Here is a 23,003-nt window from a genome sequence, read left to right on the forward strand (position 1 = left end):
ATTATTCACTTTCTATCCCACTCCCTGTCTCCTCCCAGTAAACCTCTCCCACAATCCTTCGTCCATCCCTCCTCCTCTCCTTCTTTGAGTGGGTGGAGGCTCCTTGGGAATCCCCCAGTCTGGCCTCTGTGAAGCTAGGTGCATCCTATCTGACTTAGCTAGAACATATCCCACATACAATCAACAGGTTTTGAGATAGCCCCTGTCCCAGTTGTTTGAGATTCACATGAAGACAAGATCCAGTCCATGTATGTGCTTTTTGTTAGTGGTTCAGTCTCTGAGAGCCCCAAGAATACAGTTTAGTTGACTCTGTTGTTCTTCCTGTGGAGTTTCTATCCCCTCTAGTGTCTTCAATTCTTTCTCCTATTCTTCCATAATATCTCATAGGCTCTGTCTACTGTTTGGCTGTGAGTATATTTATCTGTCTAAGTCATCTGGTAGGTGGAGCTTCTTAGAGGGTATCCATGCTAGACTTTTGTGTGCAATAATAACAGAGTATCTCTAATAGTGTCATGGATTGGTGCCTGCCTATGGCATGTGTCTCAATTTGGACCATTTATTGGTTAGCTACTCCATCAATCTCTGCCCCATCCCTGTGCCTGCATTTCTTGTAGACAGGATAAATTTTGCATTGAAAGTTTTGTGGGTGGGTTGGTGTCTACTGGGTTTTCTGCCTGACTACAGGAGGTGCTTACTTCAGGTTCCATATCCCCAATGCTGTCGGTCACAGCTGGTCACAGCTAAGGTCATTCCCATTAATTCTTGGCACCTCCCTCATCCCATCCCATGTCTCTGCTAATTTTAATTAATTTGGTGGTCATGGTTGTGTGTGTGTGTGTGCATGCGTGCGTGTGTGTGTGTGTGTGTGTGTGTGTGTGTATGTTTCCCTTCTTTTTGTTTTGGTACTATGACATTATTTCATTTCTGTGTTCCAAAGGTTTGGTTAACCTCATTGGTCTGGAGTTGTTCTCCTAGTACCTCTGTAGGGCTATATCTATAGGTTTTGTTTAAATTAGATTTTATCATGCAATATCTTTTTTTTCACCCTATAATGAATTAAATTTTCACTATCTTTGGTAGTGTAGACTGGCACTTATGGTCTCCTGGAGTCTGCAACACATCTGCCTAGGCTCTTCAAGCTTTTAGAGTCTCCTTTGAGAAGTTGGGTATAGTTCTGATAGGCCTGTCTTTATATGTTACTTGGTCTTTATCCCTTGCAGCTTTTAATATTCTTTCTTCTTCTTGCATATTTAGTGTTTTGATTATTACCTGGTGAGCTGATTATTTTTCCCTGGGGACTTATTTTTCTGGTCCAGTCTATTTGGTGTTCTGTAAGCTTCTTTTACTTTAAAAGGCATATCCTTCTTTAGATTAAATTTTATTTTTCTTGTAGGATTTTTGGCAGTGACCATGCTGCATCTGCAAGGAATGGTATTTGACTGTTTCACTGATTGGACTCCACACAAGCAAAACTCATAGAAACCCCTTCCCATTTGTCAAAGACCTGTAGGTGAACTTTGGTAGCCTCTATTCTTATTATCTAGATTGCATGTGGTAAAACCTCTCCCCTTGGCTATACTGTTTATACTCATAGAAATATTTAATTTACTTTGTTGGACAATGCTGAAACCACACAGGCAAAAGATCCTGAATGATTCTATGATTTTTCTCAAAACTCTTGGGGGGGATAGATAAAACCAAACCCTCTTCTCTTTCCTATACCTCTATTGAACCTCCATATCTGATAAATAATACTGGGACATTAGGGACACAATCATGTCCCTAGAGGAACAGCTAGAATCACAATGAGTAAGCTTATAACATTTGTGGAGAGCAATGGGTCCTGTGTAACTGTTTTAGAAAAGCTGTGTCTGATCAACAAAGATGTAAAACATTGGGACATTCTATCTGATTAACAGATTATTCTTAAAATCATCTTAAAGTTTATTCTTAAAAATATGATATTGGGAATTGATGAGTATATATAAGGAAAGGCTGCTTAATACAATGAGTATGCCTCTGTCTACAATTTTAAAAGACAGAGGGCTGCTATTTGATCACTGGGGGAGGAAAAGTATAACTTTAAATTGTAATTTCAAAGATGGTGAGGTATTGACTTATATCTACAAATGGTTATTCTGTGTCTCATCTTGCAAAACTCTATAACCACATTTGTTTCCAGCTGGCTATGTGCTTATGTATAAAGATCACCTCTTATGTACTGTATTGAAGCAGCACCTGTTATTAAAAATTCATGACCTATTAGTTGAGCCTGGAAATAGGAGGTGGGAATTCCAGTAGAAAGAGAGGGACTCACTTGTAGACTCAAGGGCAGGGGGGATACACCCCAATCCTGAGGATGACTTTTGCATGAAACCGAGGTGAGCTAATCTGCCATGTGACACTCATAGAATAGAGTAAATGCAACTTACATTAAATACTGTAGAAGAAACAAAAGCAATTTTAACTTGACAATTAAAAGAGCCTTAACACATGTACTAACACTTATTTGAAATCCAGATCCTGTCCCAACTTTATCTCTTGCTAACAAAGCATCATAGAGAACTGCAGCTCAGCTAACTTCCAAACATGTCTCTGGAAATGTCCAGAACCAGCCTTCCAAATGAAGACTGTTATTTCCAATATTAGATTGATTTCAAGAGCAGTCCATGACTGAGTCTGAAAAACTAGTCATAATTAAGAAAAATATAAGAGTCGTTATAACTTCTCTTTTTGATTCTCTCTTCCACAAAGCCTAAAACCTTGAAGCAAGTAGATGGATTAATTCAATTATGAACTAGTCAGGCAATAAGCCCTTGCTTGTGGCATAGGCATTTATTCATATATTGTAAGTCTCTGAGTTGTTATTTCTGGAACTGGGGTGAGGATGAAAAAGTCCAGAATACCACACATGTCCATAGGATATTCCTGGATATACATTTATTTTTTGCTTGCTATCATTTTGCTTTGTAGTACAAAATATGGTTTGGGGTTATTGGTCTGTCAGGTGAGGGGAAAAGAAGAAGAAAAACTATTGGGGGTTTTGAGGACTTTATACTGTGGATGTTATGATTTATTTAAGTACCCTGTGTTATCATTGCTCAGACAATCAGGATTGTGGTTGTATAAATAAAGATGGTCCAAGCTCCTCAGGGACACTTGGTTGAATGTCTATGTGTGGTCAGTTTCTTCACCTGGGTCAATGCCCTTTCCCATCTCAAAACATGAACTTGCTAGAGCTGTACTCCAACAGATTTTGTTAAAAATGATTTCTGGGCTCTGAGCTAGGATGGTTGTCTTCCTCTTATCCTTATCTTTTTTTTTCATATGGTCCCATATTTCCTGGATGTTTTGTGTCAGAAACTTTTTATACTTAACATTTTCTTTGAAATCATATATCTATTTCTCCTATCATATCGTCAGTGTCTGAGATTTTTCTATCTCTTGTATTTTGTTGATAATGCTTTTCCATTTCCAGGATTCCCTCAGTTTGTGCTTTCTTTATTGCTTCTGCTTCTGTTTCTGTTTTCAGGTTTCGAAGAGTTTGGTTCTTTTTCCTCACTTCATTGTCATTTCATGGCTTTCTTTAATGGATTTATCCATTATCTCCAGTTGTTTGTGTTTCCTGACTTTCTTTGAGTAATTTAGTAATTTACTCCTTAAGGACCTTTAATCATCTTCATAAAGACAGTATTAATGTAGTTACCTTGTGCTTCATCTGTGTTTGGATATTTAGGGATTGACATAGTAAAATAGCTGGCCTCTGGTGGTGCCATATTTCCCTGGTTGTTGTTGATTTTGTTCTTAAATCAGTGGGATTATTACAGGTATAGGTTCAGATTTATGAGTTTGTATTGTTGGATGTGTATTTTGTTCTTTTGTTTCTGTGTCATCTTTAGTCTTCTGATCTTTGGTTCCTAGATTTCTGGGAGTTGGCACAACCTCCAGTCCAGCATGAGGTCCCCAACTGAGATGGATGCTGGACATCTGATTTCGAGCACAGCCTTTCCTCCAGCAGGGGTTCTTTTCTTGAGTTTGGGGGTGGCACAGAGTGATGAAGAGAATACTGTGGATGGGGAATAGTGTCAGAAGGCACGGAGAAAGGAGAAAAGGATCATAGTTGGGCTGTCTATCTAGGTTTCTGGTGACTGGTGTGCTCTCTGGTCCAGCAGGGTGTCTCTGCCTTAATTTGCTTATATTTTTTTGACTGGTATGGCCTATACCTTTTTTCTGACTGGCATGGTTTGTACCTGGGCATCCAATATTTGCCTGTGTTAGGGCACAGTATGGCAGCAGAAAGTCAGTGGAGCAAGAAGCAGCATCAGTGGGGTGTGTCTTTTGGATCTGAACAAAGTATTTTGGTAGGGTTCCAAGGGCAGACGAGCTTCTTACCTGCTTTTCCAATTGTCTTGACCTTTACCTAAATAGCAGATATCTCTATGGCCTTTTTTAAAAGGAAAGAAAACTTTATCTCCTGGAGTGCTCATGTCCCTCACATTTCTTTGACGAGCTCTGAGTTTTATTAATCACATCTAATGTACAATTTGTATTAGACTTCTTAAATACAAGAGTTGTTTTTTTTCATATTCTGTAGGATTCCACCTATCAGTCTTACACCTCTGTAAATCCTTCTCAACTCTGATCACATGTCAAATGCTTGACCTCAGTACATTTCTACATCTCCATAGCTTTTTATGAAAAAGCATTCTTCATATTAAACCAAACGGAAATCTCTAATAAACGAAAGGCCAGGATTTCTTTGCTTTTATACATTCATTATGTTTTCATGGTACATAATATCCACTTTTTAAAATAATTACTCAATAATTAAATGTGATGTAGTTTATTAGCTAGATATGGGCATATAGATTATGGCTAATACTTATTAGTATTCATCAGTTTGTAGTAGATCCAAAGAAGGTTATATCCTTCCCAAACTCTACTATAGTAAGAGCACTAAGAAACAAAAAGACTAAAGTACAACATTACATTTATCCTGATTAGGATTTATAAACATGGAATAAATATTTTATATTCCAAAGAGGCTTAGAATATCACAAGAAAATATTGGGCAATACAATTTAAGGGTGAAATTTTTGGTAAGCTTTAGTACGTGGTAAGCAGATTAGGTAAAGGGGAACCAAGATTGAAGAAAAAGATTTCCTTCACACCCTTACAGGTGGTCAGTGTATCCTCAACCACAACTTCAGTGATACAATGTGGCAACAAACAATTTTCTTATCAGTAATTTTGGCCTGACACCTGTTCATGGTTAAAATGATTACCTTTACGCACCACTTGCTTTCATAAAATGAAACAATTACTTTCCAGTCTAGAACTTCCACTAGCATACTATGAAAAATATTTTCTTCTCACTTTTCTCCCCTTATCAGCCATAAGTGCCAGCAGAACTGGACTGTTCACTGTTTTCCTTTGGCTCTAACTCCCATAATTGCTTGCTGCATTAACTATATGGCTAGATGTAAATTAACACTCAGATAATAGCAATATTTGCCTCAAAACACCCCAGTGACTTTTACCATGTTTCACTCAAGGGCATTGTCTCTCTGAAACTAAGACTTCTGTAATTTCACCTTCTAGTAGTCTCCCTCCAAGATTCAGCATCAGCTTTTTCAGCCTGTTAATTTCTTTGGATTACATACAACAGGCATCTGCCTCATGCTTCAATCTTCTCTACCCTCACCTAGAGCTGGCTTCCAGTAGATACCCATATATACACCCATCATTTCCATAGGACTCAGATTAAGTGTCTCTCCTAATGGACCATTTTCTTCTTAGACTTCCCAACAGAATACTTCCTGAGTTACTGGTAGGCTGACTAACATCTTGCTTTCCATCTGATGATCTAATTTTAGCTCTCAAACTCTCACAATCAGAAATTTTCCATTACTGGCAAGCCAGGGGAGTTGGAGACCTTAATAGTATTCACTGAAGCTGCCCATCACCTATGATGATTCCTAGCTTTATGTCTTCACACTTCCATTTTTCATCTTAAATGCAAACTTTTAGCTTAATTTTTTTATTTTTATGTGTTCTTCAAATATTTTCACTTTAATCTCTGCATAGGCAAGAGATTTATTGTATTCCACTTATTTTTCATTTGGCTGTAACCCAGAATAGTGCCTGTAACAGGAGTTTAGTTAAAAGAATAAATAGGTGATTGAATAAGATGAGAAACATGTTACATCATCCCTTGGTCTTAGATAAGCTACAATAACTGGGTTTCTTTTCCCTTAACACAAATGAATGCTATCCTTATACCAATCATATGAGCTTCGGTCCCAAATATCAATTGCCCTTTATGTCAGGAGTCCAGGCTTCACCTTCCTCTTGACCAAGCACATCTAGAGATAAGATTCATTTTTATCTGGACCTGTCTCTATTTTGAATTACAAAACAAGATGGCCCTTAGGCATACATAGACTTGCATCACAGAAAAACATTGAAGAAAGAGCCAGTTTTTTTTTTGTGAACTTATAAATGGAAGTCCCAGTCTTTGTATATCAGCACTGGAGTCAGGGCCCAGGAAGTGGTTAAGAAAGGGGAATGGTATAGTTCAGGGGCAGAGCACATGCCTGCCATACATGAGACAGAGGCACAGAGAGCCAGATATTTAGAGACTGAAGAAGATGGCCACACAGAGATTAGCAGAGATCTTGGTGGATCAACCAAGCTAACACTTTGAGCTCAGATTTTTTCTATATTGAAAAACATGAGGGAAATCAGTTTTACCTGAATAAGCTTTCAAGTTTATGACATTTGGTAATGGCTAACCTCACAGACAGATATAACTAAGATTTAACTGAGAAGAGCAGCCTGGAAAATATTTCTGCTATGTCATTCTCAAGACACAAATCCCAAGTATTCACTCCTATTGTGGTGTTCAGATTCGGACACACAGAAGTCAGAAAGTGCAGTGCAAACACACACACACACACACACACACACACACACACACAAACACACACACAGCATGTAGCCTTAGGAATCCTGCCTTAGCTCTGGGAACAGACTGTGCTACCAGCCCCTACCCAGAGAATATTAGATCAGTGAATGAAAAACACAGACACACACAGTTGTTAAATTTCAACTTGCCTTTTTGACACAATTGCTGAACACCCTGAACTACCTTGACTAGTGTGCCATTCCTATAACAAAAAGCTCAGCACCCTAAATTTGCACTCGACTTCAGTTGCTCTGACAGCTGTGGACTCAGCTGACACCCCCAACCTCTTGCCTGTAGAAGCAGTTCATGGCTATTCTTCCTGAGATCGCACAAGGGTCGTTCACTTTTCTCCCTCTTAAACACGATAAACTCAACTTCTTCTCCCCTTCATGTTCCATCTTGCCTGTGAGGACCCTGAAGTCCTGCCTATTCCTTCAATCATATAATTGGCCCATGGCTTCCTTACTGTTAGATCAAGAACAGATTGGGAACGGGACTTTTGTATCAGAACCACCCCTACACACACACACACACACACACACACACACACACACACACATTCCCATACATATGCACATGAATACTTACACAGTACTATATGCATATACACACATACATGTACATACATGCATGTACACAAAGACAAATTTAAGCACACACACGCATGTGTGCATATATAAACTCACACATACATATTTCTTTTAAAAGAATAACCTATTTATTCATGAAAAGATTTAACATCTGAGGAATTGACTAACATCCTTGCGTTCTCTCACCATGTTACAATCTTCAAGGAGAGTTAATTTGCTCTTAGTGTGGTTTCTCTTTCATCATTCGGAAGTAACTATATCAATTTTTTAATTTTGTTGAGAATGTAAGACTATTGCTATATATAAAATGCTTACAATTAACATTAAATTAATAATGACAATTATAACAATAGTAACTAAATTAGTAACTCTGATTTTATTATTGAATTTGGTATCAATTAAAAGGAATTCCTGGTGGTATAGTTGATCTACAACCATGGTGATTTTGATAAATGTGTGATTTTGTTTGCAAGCATCTAAATACTCACATGAAGTATTACTTCTATTTTCATACTCATTAATAATAACAGTTTTATTTATGTACCTCATAAATAAGCTCATCTGTAAGGCAGTATCAGTCTGAAGTACAAAACGCTAATATCTAGCAATTGTTGAGCTGGCACTAATTTAATAAAGGCCAATGGTGGTAGCTTCAAACTGCTTCAGTGACTTTCACATCTATCCCTCACCTTTCTCCAAGTTTTCATTGCATTCTGTTGATCTCTGTACTCATTTTTCTAAAAATATAATAACATAAGACAAGTATAGTTGTGTGAATTTGAGATTCATGTTAGACACTAACTTCTAGCTCTTTGAATTCTATTTGCTTAGAATCAGAACCAATCTAAGAATCTCTGCCTTGGAATTTCCACTTGAAATGCTTACGTCTTTATGGACTTAATCTTTTAAAAGTTACATTTTATACAACATTAGTGTTATTATTAAATTTAAGTATTTGTTTCTATCATGGCCCTTCTATAATCAGTTGCTAAAATGATAAGCTCTCAAAATACCCAAAAAGCTCAAGATAGAACCATGGAAGAGAAATTATTAACTTGTTCAGATTTTTATTTTATTCTGTTTTGTTGTTTCTCAAAACAAGGCTTCTCATTGTAGCCCTGGCTGGCCTAAGCATCTCTTTGTAGACCAGGCTGGCCTGAAACTCAGAGATCTGCCTGTCTCTGCCTCCTAAGTGCTGGGATTAAAATCTGTATAACTAACACTTGCCTCATAGTATTATTTACATAAGTTAAATCATCAATTTTTCCAAAAGAACACAATGAGAGATTATTGTCATCTGATGCCTTCCTCAGACTTTTAGACTAGAATGTAAGACTCAGAGAAGAGAGCAAATAACAAGTAGATACAAATCAGTATGGGCCAGTATTCTGACCTACTTGGTGACAACTGGAGTATATTTGCTCTGCCTTAGGAAACATTACTTACTGAGTAAGTTTCTAGATGCTCAGCTAGCTGCTATGGTCTCCCTTTAGCAGCATGAGATTCACTCTGGACTTCATCCAGCTCACCAGTGTCTCACAATGCATAAAAACTCTGTGTTTGTGGCTCCAGTGTGTTCCCTCCTCTCTAATGTCCCCTGTTCTGAAATGAGTCTCTTACATCTCTGTATTTCTGTGATTAAAACTTCTATGTCTTGGTCAGTAGTTTCAGAGCCTCAACCACTTTGGTTTACCTCATTATGTCTGCTATCTGTAATATCAAATGAGTTCTGAAGCTGAAATGCAGACTTAGCATGCATCTTAGCCTTGTGCAGGATTGATATGTAAAATGTGGCCATTGTGCTTAACTTTTTCCAAAATTTGTCAAGGGACTCCATTGTTGCAATTACATTTAATTTGCATCACTTTAACCCGAATTGCATCCAGTTATCTCCTTCACTCACTGGACTCAAGAGATATTTTTTATAATCTGAGACTTTAAAAGTACCACTTAAATGATAATATTGTTTCTAGTTCACCAAAAAGTGAATCTATAATTTTCATATGCCAAAAAGATAACTAATATCAAGATCTCAAAGACCTGACTAATAATAAGCATCACAGACCATTGAGGGAGAAAACAAGCAACAACAAGTAGAGCAGCTCTGACAAGTTGCCATGGAGCATGTAGGAGGAATAGATGTTGATCAAGATGCTCCATAGGACTGGTACTCCAAAATAGCCATGGAAAATAAAATGGAGTTGGAGAGGTTTACATTCTAAGGCACATAAGGAAGATCTGCTCAGATTTTCTTTGAATGCTTACAATACTCTGTTGGAAAAGGAAAATTTTGCCGCAGGAATCCCTAGACAGAGCTGCAACTCCATCTGTGCTTGCACCACCTGTGAAAATGTTAATGAGTTGCTTATTCTCTGAGCTGTGGTATACTCAACTTCAGAGAAATATTTTCATCATTTTGGAGTTATTAGCACTGGGAATTAACCAGTGTAATCTATATTAAAGTCTCTATGTCTAGTGGTACTCAGTAAAACTTGCAGTCCTTTACCCAAGGCCAAAACATTTAGAATATTCTCTGAAATGTTGGCTGCAAGAGGTAAAAATTGGTCAGGTAGAATTCTACTAGAGACTCACAGTGCAGTGTGATAAGCAGAGAAAGCATTTGGGAGTTACATGAATCCATATTCTCTTCTCATCCTTTAATTTCATATCTACACCAGAAAAAACTTAATGGGGCTCATTAAGAACACACACATATGTAAAAGTCAAGGCCAAGGAAACCCTTGCTCAGATCTGCAGCTCTGCATTCCCCATATCCTCACCAGTCTCTGTGGATTTCCTGGCACAGAGCAGCAGTACTTTAGTCTCAAGTAATTTTTTTTATTGAATTTGTTCTTCTCTATCTTGTTGTTTAGTCAGTTTTTGGAAGTCCATTCTGAAAACTAATTCATTATCCAACTAATTCATTATTTAAAGATGTTCAGTACTATTTGAGGTAAATTTCTAAGCATAATAATGAGAAAATGTTACCATAAATTCTTCAAAGGCTCAGGGTATAATTTTATAATTCCAGAGATAAAAATACTTGGTGGGATAATAGTCACAAAGTAACCTTTGCTGAATAATTTATATACATCTGAGGACTGTCATGTTGAAAAAAGACCAAAATATCACCTAAAATTATAGTTTATAAACAACTTTACAAAATGTTAAGTAATGTATAAATGTAAATATATATATGTTTGTATATATGAATAGTCTCAAATCATTAAATGTTTTAGGTAAGTACTGATATTATCAGTATGTTATTGATCAGCAAAAATTGTCACTAGACTAGTTGCTTGCCTAAGTTCACAAATTTAGTATCAAGGTCATGGCATATGCCAAAAGCAAACTAGAAAGTAAATTAAAACTTTGTTTTGACAGAAATTTTAGTAATAACAAAACAGCAGTTGCTCTAGTGCTGGAGATGGGCTCAGTGGTCAGACACTGCTTCTCTTCCAGAGGACCCAACTGTGGTTTTCAGCATTCAACTGGTGGCTCATAATCACATATAATTTAGATTCTAGAGATACCATCTCTTCTGGATACTGCAGGCACCTCAAAAGTAAATAGTGGACAGACATCACACAGACTCTCACATAAACACTTAAAATAATATAAATACCTAAAAAAAATACCCTATTTTCTGGCTTTTGGCTTTTCCTTAAGGCAAAATTTCTATCATTTTCCATAATGAACCTAATCATACTTCTACCATTTTGTACTTTGGAACTCAATATTGATCATTATAAAATCAAAACCTTGGTTATCTCTAAAAAACATGCAGGAGGCTCTATGGCCTTTAGTATAAAATATTCAAAAAAGATTTAATGCTTTATGTAAACCATAAACTAGCACATCCATCTTGAAAAAAATATATTACTGAATGATAAATTAAATAAGAAAATTAAAATTTTAATTAAAAGCTTATAAACTTTTCCCTGGATTCTGCTCTGAATTTCAGATTCACATAAATATTAACTCTTCATTTTCAATTATAAATCAAAATATATGGCAAAACCACATCCTAAATAGAACTCTTCTTTTCTAGACCTGCAATAACTTTCCTTTGATTCAAAAACATTTCAACCTCCCCAGTTATTATTCTTAAAATGCAGAATTGTTAGAACAATTAAACGTAGTATTTTGTGCTTACTTTGCTATCAACACAGAGTTCTGTAACCCTAAAGCTGTATGGATTGGTTTCCACCCAAAAGGAGCCATTTTTTAAACACCAGGCATGAGCTGGTGAAGGACAGTTCTACTCAGTTTGAACACCATTACTTGGAGATAGCATAAACTATCTCACAGGCACCAGCTTAGTTCCAAGACAGTCCCTCAATATCTAATTCAGATCCTCAGCACAGGCACTGGGATTATTGATCTGTACTGCTGAGATTCCTGCAACAGTGGCCTAGATTTTGATTAGTGTGCTGGTACACCTCATAGAGCTAAGGGAAATGCATTTATTCTAAAGATTACTGCAGGGAAAACAGATGAAGACATGTCCAAACTAAAGTATTGAGAAGCAGACAGACTTCCATTTCCTCTCTGCAGCTTTGTGCATGTCATGTGATGGTTAGGAATTTCTCTGGGTTTTATCTCACAATAGCAATTTATTTTTGAATTATTTAATTTGGATTTACTGGATACCAAATTTCTACTTACATTATTCCCATAATTACTAGCTATTATTATGTTTAATATATATTTTTTTAATGCTTAAAGGGCTGGATTTAATCAGCATCCATGTCGCGTCCACCCTCGACCAGCAAGGAAGACGCAATGCAGGAGCTCTTCTCCAAGCAGTTTAATCAGGACCCTTGAACAATCTTCTAACTGATGACCTTCTAACTGACCACCTTCTGACTGACGACCTCGAGGGAAGCCTCTCCCAGGCTTAAGTACTCTAGGGCTAGCCAACCCCCGTCTGCCACGTGGCAACAGCAGATAGGTCCACACACACGGAGACAAGCCAGATCAACTCTCACTGCCATATAAGGAGTTGTTTACTCCTAAGAGTCCTCGCCAGCAGGTGGCGGAAGGCGGAGACCAGTGCCATCTTAAAGGCGCAGCACTATGCGGCTCTCCACAGTTCCCCCTTTTTGTTTTTATACGAAACAGGTGAGAGTAGAGGTCTGATCTCAGAAAGAACAACGGACATTGTACTAACCCTCCCTGAGCATCCCTGCCCAGGCAGTGTCAGACCCGTCCAGTGCCGATTTTTGCTGAGGCGGGAACAACATTGGGACCGGTTGGGGGAAAGGATGGCACTAACCCGCATCAATCAGACTTGCTCCCCTTGAGGCTGCGAGCAGCTGACAGCATACCTCAAGTGCAGTGCTTAGCCTCGCAACCTGAACGTGATGACTCAAGGCTTGATGGATGCCAGCCAAGCTTGGGGGAACTCTCCGGCCTCAAAGGCAGTAAAGGCTTGGATAATCATGGCTGCATTCCGTTTTTGTGTAACCCTAACCTTGCAAATAAACCACAGGCAGATAGAGGAGGCTAGCACCATGAGTATCGCCAAGGAACCCAAACCCGTCCACTTGGTCGAGAGGAAGATGTCACGAAGCAGGGGTTCTCTAGATGCCTTCGGCTCCCTCAGTCTCTAACCCTGGTGTCACTGTCACCATCATCATCTCGAGCCTCAGGAGGGTCTTCATAGTGAACCTTCCGCACCAGGCGCTCTGGCACCCACACTGGATCTTGCTGGTCCTGAGGAAAAACACAAACAGAACCTCGTGCCCATGTCAGCACGGGATCAGGCCCTCGCCAGGAGCCTATTAGGACATCTTTCCATTTTACCATGCCTCTAGAGGGGCCATGAGAATTCTGATGTCTGTCCGCAGCTGAGCGGCCGTGGATATCCAAATTTAAAAAATTTAGGGTAAATAAGGCTAACGATATTCTCTCCTTGGGGGCACGGCCTTGGCCTACTCCCCCTTTTAGTTTTTGTAGGCATTCTTTTAAGGTGCGATGAGCACGTTCCACAATACCCTGGCCTTGAGGGTTATATGGTAAGCCATGGTTTAGGTGTATCTCCATTTGTTTGCAAAAGGAGGTGAATGAATTGGCCATATAGGCTGGCCCATTGGTGGCAAATATGCACAAAACAATGGGTTGACCCTCTTGCCATCTCTGCAGAAAGGCACTTTGTAACCTTTCCTCTACCTTGCATAAGGCCTTTCTTGCCTCTTCTGTTCATTGTCTAGGAGAATCAAGAATCAAGTCACCATTTAAAATATTATACAACGGTTTAGGTGTCATACAATGTCTATTTAATGCCTCAACTTGAGCCAGAGTGAACGAGGCCGTAATGCCATACGTCCTAACTGATTCTGCCAAAGATTTTATGGCCTTAAAATCAAGAGGCTCCTCATAGCGATTACCTTGAGCATCTTGAAAAACTGGGCAAGCAAGTTGCAACTCTGATCTCACTGCTCACCACATCTCTGGGCAAAATGAACATCCTGAGCCTCCAGTAGGGGTGCTTTTCTTGAGTTTCAAATTTTTAGATAACAGCAGCTCCTGAAGAGCCAAAAAAAATTGGGTGCGACTGAGAAGCGCCCATACTTTCGATACACTGTGCCTTTCACTTTTGGTCTGCAACAATGTAGACTTTTCTGCTCTCTCTTTGTCTGCAGCAAAGAGTGAAGTGGCTACGCTCGTTCTGCAGACTTTATTGTTCCAACCTGCTCGGAAACTTTCCCTCATTCCACAACTTTCCCTCGTCCCATTTACCTGGGAACTTTGCCTTGTCCCAATAACCTGGGAGCTTTGTCTGTCTTGTCCCAATAACCTGGGAACTTTGTCTTGTCCCAATAACCTGGGAGCTTTGTCTTGTCCCAATAACCCGGGAGCTTTATTGTTCCTACCCGGAAACTTTATTGCCTCTTTTACTGAGGGCCTTCTCTTGTCCCAACTTAACCTGGGAACTTACCTGTGCACCACCCTGACTGCTTGAAGTTCTGAGCTTCGCTGTTACCCCGTACGGGCCACCAGTTGTCGTGTCCACCCTCGACCAGCAAGGAAGACGCAATGCAGGAGCTCTTCTGCAAGCAGTTTAATCAGGACCCTTGAACAATCTTCTAACTGATGACCTTCTAACTGACCACCTTCTAACTGACGACCTCGAGGGAAGCCTCTCCCAGGCTTAAGTACTCTAGGGCTAGCCAACCCCCGTCTGCCACGTGGCAACAGCAGATAGGTCCACACACACGGAGACAAGCCAGATCAACTCTCACTGCCATATAAGGAGTTGTTTACTCCTAAGAGTCCTCGCCAGCAGGTGGCGGAAGGCGGAGACCAGTGCCATCTTAAAGGCGCAGCACTATGCGGCTCTCCACACATCCAGAAAACACAATATGTGGATTCCTAAATAATTTTATCTAAATATCAAGCACTCTTGTTAATTTTAAATATACATTTTTCTAGAAGTCCATATATTCAGGAAATATTCTATAGTTGTCTTTGTTGTCCCCTTGTCACAAACAGCATCTCCCTCTATAACCCTATATCCTTCTCTTTGGGCTGTCAATATAAATTACTGAATCTGATATATTTAATCTCCTTTATCAATGAAAATGACTATTGCTTTTGGTGTTCAATTTTCAGTTTTGTTGGAAAACCTGTATAGTTTAATGCTTGCTTTTTAGCACAGTCTCATATGCCTCAGAGAGTTTTCTGGCTTTTCCTTAACCATTTCCTATTTTGCTCATTTATCATCTAAGTTCTCCCTAAATGCATGATTTTGATAGAGATAATTATCAGGATAGTAAATATGGGCCTTGCTTAGCATCATTATTGTACATTGATATTCTTAATAGTTAGAATTAGGGAATATATATTTTTGGTAAAAATAAAAAAATTCTTCTGTCACTTCTGAGCATATAGTTAGTGTTAACCTTATTGTAGTATGGTACCACAGGCCTTATGTGTCCATGCTGAGGTGGCATAAATATATAGCCTCTTTCCTTTGAATCCAATTTAATCAAGATATTAGAACAAATTTCCAGCGCACAACAAATATACAGAGCTATAAGACATAACTTAAGAAAGGCCACAGGAGAGAAGTAAACCTGTCCTATACGTAGGGTGTTTCATAGCAGAAGTCAAGGTGTCATAAAAATATAAATGGCAAATGAAAATGCAATGGTGAGGGCAGGGCTAGCAGTGGTTTAAATTAAAAGCAAGAAGAATGATGATTGAATATTTGTTTATCTTAAAGTTCTATATATGGACTACAAGATTCTATGCTTAATTTAAAAACCTGAACATACAGAAAAAATTAAGTGATGGCTGTATAATTGAAAAATGTCTGTGACCTAAAGCATCATTTATTCAACAACTAGGAGTAATAATAGGATAAGGATCTTTGCTTTATTTCAATAAGAAATGAAACATACCAGAGTATGATCTGAAAGTAAAATGAAGAACATGTGATTGATTAATAATATTTGATTGCACAGAGTGTTTAATGTAATATTATTCTTACAAGTATGAATGTTTTCATTAAAAATATTCAGTGAATCTTCAGGCTACAAAATATCATTTTGACTTATCCTTGCTAGCTTCTATCAGATTGTAATTTCAAAATGAAGAGAATATTTTTCTGTTGTTCAATTCCTGACTTCTAGATTGATTATATGAAGACAGAAGACTGAAAGATTTTGGAGTCACTTTGTTCTGATTGGAGAGAACATATATACATATATACAAATATACACACATACATATATACATACATACACACGTACACACATACACACACATATACAAACATACACACATATATATATACATATATATACATATACACATATACATATATACACATACACACATAGACACATATACATATATACACATAGACACATAGACACATATTTACAATATGCACATATACACATATACATATATACTCATATACATATATACTAATATACACATACACACATACACACATAGACAGATACATATTAAAAACAATGGGACTGTATAAATATATTATCAAATGCTACTTTATCATGAATTAGAAAGAAAAAAATTTACACTGTGTGGGATTTCATCCATGCATGTTCTGCCTATGAAGGCCAGAAGAGGGCATAACATCATCTGATAATAGAGTTACACCAAGTTGTGAGATTCCAGATGTGGGTGCTGAGAACCATGCTTAGATTCTCTGTGAGAGAAATACACCCTATAATCCAATATGTCATTTCTTCTGCTCATAAAATTGTTACTTAACTTTGGAGTGGCCTTGATTTCTGGTTAAGACTGTGAACAACAGTATAATTAAGAGTTGCCTAATTCAAGGCTTAATAACAGGGAACAACATTTTAAGCCTACCAGGTAATATTAGTACATATTACCTATAGTTTTGTCACTGAAGGAAGCTTTCTTGAATGCATTATTTCAGTTGTTAATTTCACTTCATTTCATAAAGAAAGAGTGCAATGGCACCAAATAAATTTGAAGAAAGTAGGCATTTAATTTCCCAAATAAGACAGGTAAGACAGGATTTAAAGTATCCAGTCCCAGAGAACTATTATAGATGATAAACACATTCAGCACAATGGCTGGATACAAAATCAACTCCAAAATCAGTAGCGTTCCTTTACACAAATGATATATGGGCTGAGAAAATAAGTAGAGAAGCAACACCCATTAAAATAGACAGAAATAATATAAAATATTTTTGCATAACTCTAACAAAAGAATTAAAAGACCTGTATGACAAGAATTTCAAGTCTCTGAAGAAAAAAATTGAGAAAGATATCAGAAGGTGGAAAGAGGCCCCATGTTCGTGGATTGGTTAACATAGTGAAAATGGCCATCTTACAAAAAGAAATTTATAGTTTCAATACAATTCCCATGATAATCCCAACATAAGTCTTCACAGACCTTGAAAGAGCCATTCTCAACTTCAAATGAAAAAACAAAAATTCCAGGATAGCTAAAACAATCCTGGATGATGATGGTGATGGTGATGGTGATGGTGGTGTTGGTGTTGTTGTTGTTGTTGGTGGTGATGGTGGTGGTGGTGGTGGTGGTGATGGTGGTGGTGGTGGTGGTGGTGGTGGTGGCGGTGGTGATGCTGTTGGTGTTGGTGATGGTGATGGTGATGATGATGATGATAAACAACTTCTGGACAATCACCATTCCTGATTTCAACCTTATACTACAGAACAATAGTAATAAAAACTGTTTGGCATTGGCATTAAAACAGGCAAGCTGATCAATGGACTAGAATCAAAAGATCCAGAAATAAACCCACACACATATGGATACTTGATATTTGACAACAAAGCCAAAAGCAAACAAAAGAAAAGAGAGAATATCTTCAACAAATGGTGCTAGTCTAACTGGATGTCTGATGAAACTAGATCCATATCTATCACCCTGCGCAAAACTCAAGTCCAAGTAGAACAAAAACATCAGCATAAAGCTAGACACATTAAGTCTAATAATAGAGTGGGGAAGTGCCTCAAACTCATTGGCACAGGAGACAAGTTCCTAAACAGAACAATAGAAACTTAGACACTAATATCAACAGTTAATAAATGGGACTGCATGAAACTCAAAAGCTTTTGCAAGGCTAAGGATACCACCAATAGGACAAAATGACAGCCTGCACAATGAGAAATTACCTTCACCAACACTACATATGACAGAGGACTAATATCCAAAATACATAAAGAACTCAAGAAGTTGGACATCAACCAACTAAGCAACCCAAGTAAAAACCAGGGTACAGAGATAAACAGAGTATTCTCAACAGGAGAATCTCAGTAGCACTGGAAGAAATGATCAACATACTTCATTATCAGAGAAATACTAATCAAAATGACTCTGAATTTACATGTTATGCCCACTAGAATGGGTAAGCTCAAAAACTTAAGTGATAACATTTACCAGCAAAATTGCAGAGCAAGGTGAACACTCTTCCACTGCTGGTGGTAGTGCAAACTTGTACAACAACTTTGGAAATGAGTTTGGTGGTTTCTCACAAAATTGGGCATAATTCTATGCCAGGAATTTGCTGTACCACTTCTCGGAATATACCCAAAATATTCCCCACTATACTACAGGGACTCTTGTTCAACTATGTTCATAGCAGCTTTATTCATAATAGCTAGAAACTGGAAACAACTGTGGTATCCCACAATCAAAAAATGGGTATAGAAAATGTGGTACATTTATACAATAGAAAATTGTTCAGCTGTTAAAAAAAAGACATCATAAAATTTGCAAGAAAATTGATGGAATTTGAGAATATCATCTCAAGTGAGATAACACAGACCCAGAAAGACGATTATGGAATGTATTCACTTATGAATAGACATTAGCCACAAAGTTCAGGAAAACTGTGCTATAATCCACAGACTCAAAGAAACTGGGCAATAAGGTGGGCCCAAAGGAGGATGGTCACTCAGAAGGGGAAACAAAATAGTCATCAGAGGTAGGTGAAGAGAGAGAACTAGGTGGGAGAGGATGGGAGGAGGGCTATGGGAATGTCAAACAGATATGGAGGAGGGAGGCAGAAGAAGGCTGTGCGAGAGAATGGAAATCTGTGGGAGCATCTCTGGAACCATCTGGAGACCTAGGATTGTGGATGCTCCTGGGTGTCTATGGGAGTGACCATAGCTGATATTTCTACAAGTGGGGGATACAGAGATTCAAATGGCCACCTATCTTATGTGTGTGAGTATTCATATATCTATGTCATAGATACCTATGTCCTAGAGAGACAGAATCTACAGCCTCATATGTAGGAGGTAAATACTCTCCTACAAATTTTCTTCCTATCTCTCCTTTTAATTTTAATTTTGAAGCTAATCTTTGTATATTGCCTGAGCTTTGACCTCACTCTAGCCTAGGCTGCCTTTGACTTTCTCACTCTTCTTCCCCAGTCTGTCAAATAGATGATTTACAGGCTTATGCCACTAGGACTGGTTTACAATTTTTAATACAGACAAATGTATGTTTAAGTACAGTAAGTAGTAATTTTGGAGCACTTAACTTGCATCTTCCATGACAAGTAATTCCTGAAGTGTATAGACAACAAGCCCACAGGGTAATGAGCTGACATGAGCTCCCAGATCTAAGCCTTTGAGTAATCAGAAATCCTACATAGCACTGTGATTGAAATGTGTTCCTACTCACTGGCCAGATGTCAGATGTGCCATAGATCAATGGAAGAGATTTTCTGTAACAGAGGGTAAAACACAAACTCTTACTGATTGAATCACTATGAGAATCTACCCCCTCAAGGTATTACAAACCAGCTTAATAACATTGACTAAATGACAACCAAACACCAGGCAAATTTGTGATTCATGTTATTATAACCTACTTTTCTTTGGGGAAAATGCTTTCAGCTCTTTTATATTCTGTGAGAAGATAATACATTTTCTCAAATTAAAATGAATGAAAGATATATTCCTGACACTTCTTTCTTATCATTTTAAATTAAATTGTCATAGTGCTAAAGTTTTTTTTCTCTTTAATTAAGTAAGCATTAAAAGGATTTGAGTTGCATATTCCAAGAATTTTAACAGATGTGACATAAATTCATTACTGTGCAAATCAGCACTAATGGCCATGCCGTGCTGTCATTTGTATTCATTTAGCAGTTCAAATTATAGGAATGTCCACTGAAGTCTAATTCAGAGTAACATATTTGCATCTAATAGGAAACTATGTGAATGTTGGTTGCCCACAATATCTACCATGTGTCCTCTCATTGACAGCACTTAGTACAAGGCAATAATGGATTATGGGATATATGCTGGCCCACTACGAAAACTATAATAAGCCATCTAGCGTGCCTGCACCAGTTGCCTATGCTTTGTTGTTGACATCTATTGGAGGAGCCAGTCCCAAGATAGCAGTCTCTGAGAGCAAACTCTCCTTTTTCTTTTACTACTGCTGCTACTACTGCTACTACTACTACACCACAAGTGTAAGAGTTGAACTTAGGGCCTCATAGATGTTAGATCAGTTCAAAATTCACTTACTATATGCAATAGGAGGAAATTTATTTAGGGTTCCAAGTCCCTAATAGGCTTGGCTTTTAATTCTAGCAGCAGGTCATTACACACACACACACACACACACACACACACACACACACACACACATCTAACATTTTCAGTAGGTGAGAACAGAATTTTCCAAAGAAAGACCTGTACCTGTCCCTTTATCCTTACTAACTATCCCAAGAAGGAATGAATCACTCAATCAGTTTGATAATTCTTAAGGACATCCTCCACCCTCTTTCTCCACTCTCTTTTCTTTTTCTATTCTCTTTTGAATATTTTTCTTTTTTGTAAATATCAGTTTTATTGACCTTCCTGCTTCAAGTCATGAGACCTAGGGAAGAGTTTATTCTCCTTCAGAAGTTGTCTGTTTCATTTAGGTTAAAAACCATAAGGAAATGTCACAGACACAAACTACTGACACCACTATTGCACTTCTGACTCTCCTGCCTACTTTCTTACTCTTAAAAAAACAGCTAATTCTCGAGGTCACTGTGGAGCCACGGTTAGTGGTCACTGTTCTGCAGGATGGGGTTTGTGAAAGTTGTCAAGGGTAAGGCCTACTTTAAAAGATACCAAGTGAGATTTAGAAGGCAGCAAGAGGGCAAAACTGACTACTATGCATGGAAACAATTGTTAATCCTGGACAAGAATAAGTACAACACACACAAATACAGGATGATAGTTTCTATAACTAACAGATATCATCTACCAGATTGTGTACACCCATATAGAAGAGGATGTTATCGTCTGCACAACATATGCACATGAACTTCCAAAATATGGTGTGAAAGTTAACAAACTATGCTGCAACATATTGTACCGGCCTGTTGCTGACCCACAGGCTTCTGAATAGGTTTGACATGGAGATGATCTATGAAGGGCTAGTGAAGTTGAATGGAGATTAATACAATGTGCAAAGCATTGACGGTCAGCCTGGGGCCTTCACTTGCTATTTGGATGCAGGGCTTGCCCAAATTACAACTGGAAATAAAGCTTTTGGGCCCTGAAGGGAGCTGTGGATGGAGGCTTGTCTATCCCTCATAGTACCAAACTATTCCCTGGTTATGACTCCAAAAGCAAGATGCTCAATGCAGAGGTATATCAGAAGCACATCATGGGTCAGAATGTGGCAGACTACATGCGCTACCTAATGGAGGAAGATGAAGATGTGTATAAAAAATAGTACTCATAGTACATCAAGAACAATGTAACTCCAGATATGATGGAGGAGATGTATAAGAAAGATCATGCTGCTGTCACAGAGAATCCAGTCTGTGAGAAGAAGCCAAAGAGAGAAATGAAAAAGAAGATGTGGGGTTGTCCCAAAAGACCAGGTTGCTCAAAACAAGGCAAAGCTTCCTCAGAGCTCAGGAATGGGCTGCTGAAAGCTAAAGCAATTCTCATGAAGATTTTTTTCATGAAGACAATAAACATATTGATCAAACAAAAAAAGAGCTAATTCTTTATATTTTAATCTCTCGGTATACTTCTTTCCTTTATTTAACATTGCATCATCTAACCATCCACCCATTCTCTATATCTATCCATCCATTATTCTATCTATCTATCTATCTATCTATCTATCTATCTATCTATCTATCTGTCTGTCTGTCTGTCTGTCTGTCTGTCTGTCTGTCTAGCTATCTAGCTATCTAGCTATTTAGCTATCTAGCTATCTACCTGAGTGCTTTTCATACAGAACTCACTAAGTCTCCAAGAGTGACCTAATCTCCTGTTTCAGTTCTGCATGAGAAGGGTTATATAATAGACCCTGGCAGCTAACACAAACAAAGAAATAAACAACAACTAGATATCATAAGTAAGTTAAATCATGTTGCTTTTATCTTTCTGTGATTTGCTTATTTCACTTAACACACTGTCCTCAGATTCACTCTTCCTTTGTACATATTCCTTCGTGTGTGTTTGTGTGTGTTCATGCATACACAATATCATGTATGTTCATTTGTATTTTTTTCTATTTCTATAAAGAGAAGTCTTACTGTTTTGTTTAAGATTGATTAAATATGTAGTCTGATCTTGGTATGATGACTGTTTTACAGTATTAATCCTGTCCGTCTGTGAGCATAGCAAGTCTTTTCATCTTTGCATATCTCTCTCAATTTCTTTCATCAGCATCTTAAAGTTTTCATTGTAAAGGTCTTTCACTTCCTTGGTTAGTTTTGTTAGCAGGTGTTTTGTTTTGGTGTGTGTGTGTGTGTGTGTGTGTGTGTGTGATTAATAAGATTGTTTTCTTGAATTCCTTTTTAGTAATTTGCCCATTGCTATATAAGAAGGTTACTGATATTTGCCCATTATTTGGAATGCTACAATTTTGATGAAATTATTTATCAACTGTGAATTTATTAGTGAAGTCTAATCATCTTCAAAAAGGGGCATGTT

At 37.9% G+C, this 23,003-nt stretch overlaps 1 pseudogene; it reads left to right on the forward strand.

Moving 5' to 3' along the window:
• The first annotated feature begins 21,119 nt into the window (after positions 1-21,119).
• LOC114617797 lies at positions 21,120-21,995 on the forward strand (annotated as a pseudogene).
• Positions 21,996-23,003: the final 1,008 nt, after the last annotated feature.

The sequence above is a fragment of the Grammomys surdaster genome, unplaced genomic scaffold (assembly GCF_004785775.1).
Source record: "Grammomys surdaster isolate TR1022 unplaced genomic scaffold, NIH_TR_1.0 138, whole genome shotgun sequence".
Lineage (NCBI taxonomy): Eukaryota > Metazoa > Chordata > Mammalia > Rodentia > Muridae > Grammomys > Grammomys surdaster.